The sequence below is a fragment of the Leptodactylus fuscus genome, chromosome 7, assembly GCF_031893055.1.
Source record: "Leptodactylus fuscus isolate aLepFus1 chromosome 7, aLepFus1.hap2, whole genome shotgun sequence".
NCBI classification, from domain to species: Eukaryota; Metazoa; Chordata; class Amphibia; order Anura; family Leptodactylidae; genus Leptodactylus; species Leptodactylus fuscus.
In genome coordinates this window covers 139,972,082-139,982,979 of record NC_134271.1, presented here as the reverse complement: position 1 = coordinate 139,982,979, position 10,898 = coordinate 139,972,082, and the positions used below count along the sequence as shown (strand labels likewise).

The following is a 10,898-nucleotide window of genomic DNA, read 5'->3' as shown; positions in this document are numbered from 1 at the left end:
TGACTTATACTTGATGCACATCTTCTATGTAGAGAGGGGTCGGAGTTACTGACATGAACACATCAGTGACCTGACTCCTTATTGGCTCGAACTTCTCTACTGGCAAGGCCCAAAAATCCTAATGGACTCTTCATAGACCCTGTGGAGAATATATCAGGATGGTTTATACATGGGCTCGAGGCCCAATGTTCAATGAAAAGAATAACGTATACGACCAGAAAGCCATAGGCGCCACCTAGTGGTGACTACGGGCACCCAGATTTTTTCTCTTAACCCCGTCTATGTGGGGGCTTTGGAGCTGTATATCAGAGCTATATAGGGTGACATTCTGGCACCATCAATAATGCTCCTAGATGGAGGATCATCGTCTACCCCAAATCATCTATACCGTAAACATAAATAAAGCTTGTCCCTCCGCATCCTCCGTTCGCTCCTTGCATCATCCCCTTCCAGAAATGTCACTTGCATGACTTTAGCCTGAGCTCCAGAAAGGCTTGACATATTGAGCTCGCTGGCTTCCCCTACATCTGTTTCAGTCTTTTTTTAGACCCCTCCAGTCTCTCCCCCTTCGCTCTCGCTCACACACCCTATACTGTGCTCCTTCCATCCTGCAAGTAACATATGCAGCGAGCACCGAGGAGGCCAAACACAGTTGTTCAAGCAAAGAGCAGGTGCCAATGTCTACTGATTTATCTCCCCTCTGGTATCTCCGGAGCCCTGCTGAGACCCCCTGCACCCACCCTCTGAAAAATAGGTGGTCCCACCAGAGGGTACAGAGCAGGGAGAAGAGCACTGGCCTCATTTGATATCACCCTACTTCTAGAGTATTGGGGGACACCATGCAGATTTAATGCGTTCCATTCATTGCTACATGACTCAAGGACACGTCAAGTATCATGGGCAAGTGACGGCGGCAGCCCGACTACAGAGTGCCAGGTAAGTGCAGTGTGTGCGTCAGCAAGAGCGACTAACCTGCACCCGTAGTTTTTTTAGTTTCTACACATTTTTTTTTTTTTTCGCTTGAGTTTTTTTAATCCAATTTTTTGGATTTCGTGAACATAAATTGGAATATATATGTTTTTGGGGGGGTTTTTAAAATTTCTGTTGTATTTTTTTTGTATTTCTATATAATTTTTTTCTCCATTTGCGTTTGTGATATCGAAAAACTTTTTGGATTTCGTGAACACAAATTGGATGTATATATATATATATATATATATATATATATATATATATATATTTTATTTCTGTTGTATCTTTTGTGTTTCTATGTCATTTTTTTCCCCATTTGCGTTCATGAAATCCGAAAAGTTTTTCGATTTCATGGACACCCCAAAAAAAAAAAAATCTTTAAATATATTTTATTTATAATATTTATATATACTTTTTTTTCCATTTGTGTTCATGAAATAGAAAAAAACTTTTTGGATTTCATAAACATGGAAAAAAAAAATATATATATTTAATTTTTTTATTTATTTTTTAAAAAAGAAAAAAGTTTTACATTTTTAAAAGTAACTTTTTTTATTTCTTAAAATATGTAAAATTCATTAATTTTTATTTATTAATTGCACATATATTAAATGTAATAATATTTAAGAGCAACTTGTATATCAGATTTATTCCAAACAGTGAATATATTGTCATGCTAACGTTAAATCTCCCAAAAATTTTTGTCTTTCACATAAAAAAGTGTGTGTGTGTGTGTGTGTGTATATATATATATATAGAGAGAGAGAGAGAAAAAGAGAGAGAAAAAAAAAAATTTTTACCTACACCAACCTGTAGCTAAATCTTCCAGCTTCAAAAAGTTTGTGTAATTTTTTTTTTTTCTGGGATTAACGCTGAAAAAAATAAATAATTTAAATTCCAAAAAATATGTAAACTAAATTTATTTCAATTTTCAAAATTTCGTAAAATTTAAAAAGGTTTTCAGTTCATATTTTCATTCGTTAAATAAAATCCTGTCCTCATTTTCCACGTGGAGGATTATAAGCTGATCTATTGGACGGTGCCCTTGTTATTTCAGTGGTGATGACCAATTTTGTAAAATATTTGTGAAAATTTTGGAAAAATAGAAAAAAAAAACCCTAAGTGGTGTGTAGTGGTTGTGCTGGGAGCTGTAGTCCTCCAGTGTGTGACAGCCATTATCGGCAGGTTCTCTTGCTCTTTCCTCCTCTTGTTATCCTTGGACTATGTGAGGGCTCTGCGGCTCGGATGTCACACATGCGGCCCCGATGGTGTGGTCTCTACCCCAGCTGCCCATGAAACCGCAGAAACAACCAAGCTGTGAATTTTCCCTTCACACCAGTCACTTTGTTCTTCTCCCTATTTGTACAGGAGCTTACAAGCAAACATGAAAACAGCTGTGACCAGGGGGCTGCATTCTACCACCAAAGGGCATTTACACCCAAAAAATGTTTTAATTATATCCATTGTTACCTCCGGCAGCAGCAAATCTGCTCATTTACTACATCACAAGGCCAATATACCATTCAGAAAGCTGGGTGACAATAAAGACTGGGGCGATGGCCATGATTTGGTGAGCGGGGTAAATGCCCTTTGGGTCTTGTCAATGTTTTTTGAGGAATAGTAGAGTCCGGCCATTCAGGGTGGCACAGCAGCTGAGGGGCAACATGGCAGGAATTTGACCCATGGGGGGGTACGACCACAAACTACGAGAGAGGTGACACATGGATCACACCGAGCTGCAAAACCTGCCACAGACAATATGGCACTTAGATGTAAAGAGGATGGAGACCTGAGGACACCTGGTGCCATAACATTACAGTAGTCTACTAGACTACTTGCAGTTTTATCACATTTTAATTGGCTGGGGTGATATGCTGGTTCTAGTGACACTAACCTATCTATCTGCAGGGCTGGGTGATATGCTGGTTCTGGTGACACTAACCTATCAATCTGCAGGGCTGGGGTGATATGCTGGTTCTGGTGACACTAACCTATCTATCTGCAGGGCTGGGGTGATATGCTGGTTCTAGTGACACTAACCTATCTATCTGCAGGGCTGGGGTGATATGCTGGATCTGGTGACAGTAACCTATCTATCTGCAGGGCTGGGTGATATGCTGGTTCTGGTGACAGTAACCTATCTATCTGCAGGGCTGGAGTGATATGCTGGTTCTGGTGACACTAACCTATCAATCTGCAGGGCTGGAGTGATATGCTGGTTCTGGTGACAGTAACCTATCTATCTGCAGGGCTGGGGTGATATGCTGGTTCTGGTGACATTAACCTATCTATCTGCAGGGCTGGGGTGATATGCTGGTTCTGGTGACACTAACCTATCTATCTGCAGGACTGGGGTGATATGCTGGTTCTGGTGACAGTAACCGATCTATCTGCAGGGCTGGGGTGATATGCTGGTTCTGGTGACACTAACCTATCTTTCTGCAGGGCTGGGGTGATATGCTGGTTCTGGTGACACTAACCTATCTATCTGCTGGGCTGGGGTGATATGCTGGTTCTGGTGACAGTAACCTATCTATCTGCAGGGCTGGGGTGATATCTGGGTTCTGGTGACCCTAACCTATCTATCTGCAGGGCTGGGGTGATATACTGGGTTCTGGTGACACTAACCTATCTATCTGCTGGGCTGGGGTGATATGCTGGTTCTGGTGACACTAACCTATCTATCTGCTGGGCTGGGGTGATATGCTGGTTCTGGTGACAGTAACCTATCTATCTGCAGGACTGGGGTGATATGCTGGTTCTGGTGACAGTAACCTATCTATCTGCAGGGCTGGGGTGATATGCTGGTTCTGGTCACATTAACCTATCTATCTGCAGGACTGGGGTGATATGCTGGTTCTGGTGACACTAACCTATCTATCTGCTGGGCTGGGGTGATATGCTGGTTCTGGTGACACTAACCTATCTATCTGCAGGGCTGGGGTGATATGCTGGGTTTGGTTATAGTAACCTATCTATCTGCAGGGCTGGGGTGATATGCTGGTTCTGGTGACACTAACCTATCTATCTGCAGGGCTGGGGTGATATGCTGGTTCTAGTGACACTAACCTATCTATCTGCAGGGCTGGGTGATATGCTGGTTCTGGTGACAGTAACCTATCTATCTGCAGGGCTGGAGTGATATGCTGGTTCTGGTGACACTAACCTATCAATCTGCAGGGCTGGAGTGATATGCTGGTTCTGGTGACAGTAACCTATCTATCTGCAGGGCTGGGGTGATATGCTGGTTCTGGTGACACTAACCTATCTATCTGCAGGACTGGGGTGATATGCTGGTTCTGGTGACACTAACCTATCTATCTGCAGGGCTGGGGTGATATGCTGGTTCTGGTGACAGTAACCTATCTGCAGGACTGGGGTGATATGCTGGTTCTGGTGACACTAACCTATCTATCTGCAGGGCTGGGGTGATATGCTGGTTCTGGTGACACTAACCTATCTATCTGCAGGGCTGGGGGGATATGCTGGTTCTGGTGACACTAACCTATCTATCTGCAGGGCTGGGGTGATATGCTGGTTCTGGTGACACTAACCTATCTATCTGCAGGGCTGGGGGGATATGCTGGTTCTGGTGACAGTAACCTATCTATCTGCAGGACTGGGGTGATATGCTGGTTCTGGTGACAGTAACCTATCTATCTGCAGGGCTGGGGTGATATGCTGGTTCTGGTGACACTAACCTATCTTTCTGCAGGGCTGGGGTGATATGCTGGTTCTGGTGACACTAACCTATCTATCTGCTGGGCTGGGGTGATATGCTGGTTCTGGTGACAGTAACCTATCTATCTGCAGGGCTGGGGTGATATCTGGGTTCTGGTGACCCTAACCTATCTATCTGCAGGGCTGGGGTGATATACTGGGTTCTGGTGACACTAACCTATCTATCTGCTGGGCTGGGGTGATATACTGGTTCTGGTGACACTAACCTATCTATCTGCAGGGCTGGGGTGATATGCTGGTTCTGGTAACACTAACCTATCTATCTGCTGGGCTGGGGTGATATGCTGGTTCTGGTGACACTAACCTATCTATCTGCAGGGCTGGGGTGATATGCTGGTTCTGGTGACACTAACCTATCTATCTGCAGGGCTGGGGGGATATGCTGGTTCTGGTGACACTAACCTATCTATCTGCAGGGCTGGGGTGATATGCTGGGTTTGGTTATAGTAACCTATCTATCTGCAGGGCTGGGGTGATATGCTGGTTCTGGTGACACTAACCTATCTATCTGCAGGGCTGGGGTGATATGCTGGTTCTAGTGACACTAACCTATCTATCTGCAGGGCTGGGTGATATGCTGGTTCTGGTGACAGTAACCTATCTATCTGCAGGGCTGGAGTGATATGCTGGTTCTGGTGACACTAACCTATCAATCTGCAGGGCTGGAGTGATATGCTGGTTCTGGTGACAGTAACCTATCTATCTGCAGGGCTGGGGTGATATGCTGGTTCTGGTCACATTAACCTATCTATCTGCAGGACTGGGGTGATATGCTGGTTCTGGTGACACTAACCTATCTATCTGCAGGGCTGGGGTGATATGCTGGTTCTGGTGACAGTAACCTATCTATCTGCAGGACTGGGGTGATATGCTGGTTCTGGTGACACTAACCTATCTATCTGCAGGGCTGGGGTGATATGCTGGTTCTGGTGACACTAACCTATCTATCTGCAGGGCTGGGGGGATATGCTGGTTCTGGTGACACTAACCTATCTATCTGCAGGGCTGGGGTGATATGCTGGTTCTGGTGACACTAACCTATCTATCTGCAGGGCTGGGGGGATATGCTGGTTCTGGTGACAGTAACCTATCTATCTGCAGGACTGGGGTGATATGCTGGTTCTGGTGACAGTAACCTATCTATCTGCAGGGCTGGGGTGATATGCTGGTTCTGGTGACACTAACCTATCTTTCTGCAGGGCTGGGGTGATATGCTGGTTCTGGTGACGCTAACCTATCTATCTGCTGGGCTGGGGTGATATGCTGGTTCTGGTGACAGTAACCTATCTATCTGCAGGGCTGGGGTGATATCTGGGTTCTGGTGACCCTAACCTATCTATCTGCAGGGCTGGGGTGATATACTGGGTTCTGGTGACACTAACCTATCTATCTGCTGGGCTGGGGTGATATACTGGTTCTGGTGACACTAACCTATCTATCTGCTGGGCTGGGGTGATATGCTGGTTCTGGTGACAGTAACCTATCTATCTGCAGGACTGGGGTGATATGCTGATTCTGGTGACAGTAACCTATCTATCTGCAGGGCTGGGGTGATATGCTGGTTCTGGTCACATTAACCTATCTATCTGCAGGACTGGGGTGATATGCTGGTTCTGGTGACACTAACCTATCTATCTGCTGGGCTGGGGTGATATGCTGGTTCTGGTGACACTAACCTATCTATCTGCAGGGCTGGGGTGATATGCTGGTTCTGGTGACACTAACCTATCTATCTGCAGGGCTGGGGGGATATGCTGGTTCTGGTGACACTAACCTATCTATCTGCAGGACTGGGGTGATATGCTGATTCTGGTGACAGTAACCTATCTATCTGCAGGGCTGGGGTGATATGCTGGTTCTGGTGACACTAACCTATCTATCTGCAGGGCTGGGGTGATATGCTGGTTCTGGTGACACTAACCTATCTATCTGCAGGGCTGGGCTCATATGCTGGGTCTGGTGACAGTAACCTATCTATCTGCAGGACTGGGGTGATATGCTGGTTCTGGTGACAGTAACCTATCTATCTGCAGGGCTGGGGTGATATGCTGGTTCTGGTGACACTAACCTATCTATCTGCAGGGCTGGGGTGATATGCTGGTTCTGGTGACACTAACCTATCTATCTGCAGGGCTGGGGTGATATGCTGGTTCTGGTGACAGTAACCTATCTATCTGCAGGGCTGGGGTGATATGCTGGGTCTGGTGACTGTAACCTATCTATCTGCAGGGCTGGGGTGATATGCTGGTTCTGGTGTCACTAACCTATCTATCTGCAGGGCTGGGGTGATATGCTGGTTCTGGTGACACTAACCTATCTATCTGCAGGGCTGAGGTGATATGCTGGTTCTGGTGACACTAACCTATCTATCTGCAGGGCTGGGGTGATATGCTGGTTCTGGTGACAGTAACCTATCTATCTGTAGGACTGGGGTGATATGCTGGTTCTGGTGACAGTAACCTATCTATCTGCTGGGCTGGGGTGATATGCTGGTTCTGGTGACACTAACCTATCTATCTGCAGGGCTGGGGTGATATGCTGGGTCTGGTGACTGTAACCTATCTATCTGCAGGGCTGGGGTGATATGCTGGTTCTGGTGACACTAACCTATCTATCTGCAGGGCTGCGGTGATATGCTGGTTCTGGTGACACTAACCTATCTACCTATTATGTCCTTAAGGGGGTGCAGTTAAGATGACACTGACTATGGATTAGGGTTGGCATTGGCAATAATATGGCGGCACTAAGAGATGTCCCAAGTAAGACAGGTTGCACAGACCAGTATATATATATATATATATATATATATATATATATATATATATATATATATAGTGTGTGACTAAGCACAGGAACTGGTGTGAGTCACTTATTCTCCAGTGAAAGGTAAGACAGTGACTGTCATGACACTAACGTCGCCCCCACATGTCCGGTCAGTGAGTAACAAGCAGCTCACACATACGTGGACAGTGAGGGCGACGCACAGGTGACAACGTCACAGCATCAGCAAAGACGGGAAATCTTGACCCCAATATAGGGGACATGCTGGCGACTTTAGTCACACATCAAGACGAGTGCCCAGAACATGTGTGCGGGTTGTCCTGAGGGGTGCGCTATTTTGGGTCTGCCATAATGGATATCATACAGACCTGTTCCTTTCTATGACCCCATTCACACGGCCAAATCTGCATGGGCGATGGATTCTTGTCTATTCTATCGATGGGGTCACTGCGCTGTCCTTTCTGTTTTCGCGGACCCCTAGGGACCCTTAGTCACATGCGCCTATGACTAACGTGTAATGGCATCTTTTTATCACAGCCATCTTGTACCTGAGGGGGGGCGCCAGTTTTCATAGAGCCCCCTCTCGTTTTACGGTCAGCTATAAGACAGGACCTATATTTTAAAATGAATTTAAAGGGGATGTCCATGAATTACAGTTTGGGGGCAGCAGGCAGGGTAAGGTGAAGCATAAAAGAAAAAAACGTATTCGCCTGTTCCTGATGCTCCGCTGTCTCCACTGCTGCGTCGCCCCTTGGCCTGTTCCTGCAGAAGTCCTTGTCGTACATGACTATCCTCAGTGGTCACGTGTGTGCGTAACATCCCAGGTCCTTTCCGGTGACCATGTGACAAAGACTTCCATCGGAACAAGGCCCTGTGCGCCGCTGGACAGTCCCCGGGCCCAGATCTGTAATTTCAGGACGACCCCTTTAACGCTGGACGTGACGTCCAGTATTGACTTTCAAGTCGCAGCCAAATTGTTGCCTAAAATAGTCAGAGATATTTTTTGGGTGAGCGATTGAAGTCACCGCATGGCCCCAGCCCCTCTCTGTGCTGCACCACCTCCTCAATACAAGCCACACCGTGCAGTAATATCGCCATTTTGTATTGTACCCCCATAAGGGTGCTGCAATTACGACTTCTAGTCGCAAAAAAGATAGAGCATTGCAGGAATTTTTGAGTCTAGTAGTTTCCGTTGCGACAGGGGTCACATTGGTGAAGGACACGACAATATATGGTCGCATAAGTCGTGGTCTAAGTTATGGTCATAGGTTTAGTCTGAATGGTTCCCGTTGCAGCGATCAGCGATAGGGCTGCAAGTCTTCCATTTCCCTACAGCACCACCACAGGTGAAGTGAGGAATTACACAGTGCCCATTCAAATCAATGAGTTGTTCCTTGGGTCCTCCAGCTCCTTCTTCTGACCGATGGAAGTCTACGGGTCAGTGAAAAAAACTCCATGTGGGCCGAGTTCCCACAGAGTTTTTTTTTGGTGAGGATTTTTGTAGGAAAAAATCCGCTTCAGGAATTAGGAAATGGAGCGTTTTTTGAGTCGTTATTAGTTTTTTGTATGGACCTTGAAAAAACCGCTGGCGTTTTTTTGCGCCTCCTATTGTTTTTTCAGGCGGAATCCGTCTGAAGAAAGATCACGTCGCTTCTTTTTTTCTGCTAGAGGAAATAAAACGATGGCGGTCAATTGGGAGGCGGATTCAGCGTCAAAATCCTCACCGATGACCCTAAGATGGCGGCCGCCTCCGTTACACCTCAGACAATCTATAATAATAGGAAACCTGTGTGATAGACAAATCACCAATCACAGCGCAGCTTTCATTTTCCCACAGCGGTATACAAAATGGAAGCTGCCCCGTGGTTGGATGCTATAGGCAACCCAGACGGTTCTAGATTTAGCCGTCCATGACGGTACGCGGCTAAATATCACCGCGCCGTATTAATATAGGACTTGGCCTCCGGCGCTCAACCTGTTCAACAGCTGCGAGCAGCCCTGATACGAGCGGATTAGTGATGCATTTCATTGCCTGTTCCCCAGAGCTCGACTTGACATATCCAACATGGCCGCTCCCCCTGCTCCTCAGCACCTGGCTGGGGTTAGCGCTGGCCGCCATCCGATGTGCGTGTCCCTCGTAGAAATATTACTAGATCAGATCAATCATCGGTCAGACGCGTTCCATCCCCCGACACCTCGCCGCTGTGTGCGCCGTGAACGGGCTACATGTGAGCGACATCGCTGCTTGTTTATGGCTCCCGCCTGCAATAAGAGGCCGGAACTAGACATGGATTGAGTTGTTGTCACTCAGCTTTCCCAGAGTCCTGAATGGAAAACGTCGAAGGGCTGAGACACATCCGCAGTGTATATGGCTGCACGGCAAAGCAGATTTGTCATTCAGGATGCTAGAAAAGATGGGTGGAAGACCCTTGAAAGATATGTAGCGATGGCTGTGTTCAATGGTTACTCTACTTTCCCAGGATCCTGAATAGCAAACATACCTAGCGAGACTGAGATATATTCCCAGTGTGGATTGCTGCATAGCAAGGCAGATTTATGATTCGAGAGGATGGAAAAGCTGGGTGCTAAACCACTGAAAGCTATGTAGTGATGACTGTATTCATTTGTCACTCAGCTTTCCCAGGATCTGAATGGAAAACATTGAAAGGTTGAGACACATCCGCAGTGTATATGGCTGCCCAGCAAGGCAGATTTGTCATTCAGGATGCTAGAAAAGATGGGTGGAAGACCCTTTAAAGATATGTAGTGATGGCTCTGCTCATTTATCACTCAACTTTCCCAGGATCCTGAACGGGAAACCTCGAAAGGCTGAGACACATCCCCGGCGTATATGGCTGCACAGCAAAGCAGATTTGTCATTCAGGATGCTAGATAAGATGGATGGAAGACCCTTGAAAGATATGTAGTGATGGCTGTGTTCAATGGTTACTCTACTTTCCCAGGATCCTGAATAGCAAACATACCTAGCGAGACTGAGATATATTCCCAGTGTGGATTGCTGCATAGCAAGGCAGATTTATGATTCGAGAGGATGGAAAAGCTGGGTGCGAAACCACCGAAAGCTATGTAGTCATGACTGTATTCATTTGTCACTCAGCTTTTCCCAGGATCTGAAGGGAAAACATAGAAAGGTTGAGACACATCCGCAGTGTATATGGCTGCCCAGCAAGGCAGATTTGTCATTCAGGATGCTAGAAAAGATGGGTGGAAGACCCTTTAAAGATATGTAGTGATGGCTCTGCTCATTTATCACTCAACTTTCCCAGGATCCTGAACGGGAAACCTCGAAAGGCTGAGACACATCCCCGGCGTATATGGCTGCACAGCAAAGCAGATTTGTCATTCAGGATGCTAAAAAAGATGGGTGGAAGACCCTTGAAAGC

The 10,898-nt window shown here is 46.4% G+C and overlaps 1 protein-coding gene across 1 annotated transcript in view; it reads left to right on the top strand.

Moving 5' to 3' along the window:
* Window positions 1-581: 581 nt before the first annotated feature.
* Window positions 582-10,898, top strand: part of HJV (hemojuvelin BMP co-receptor) — a 28,701-nt gene continuing 18,384 nt past the window's right edge. Inside the window, exon 1 of the mRNA XM_075283180.1 lies at window positions 582-936. The gene's annotated coding sequence lies outside the window, so the exon portion shown is untranslated. The remainder of the gene's footprint in view (window positions 937-10,898) is intronic.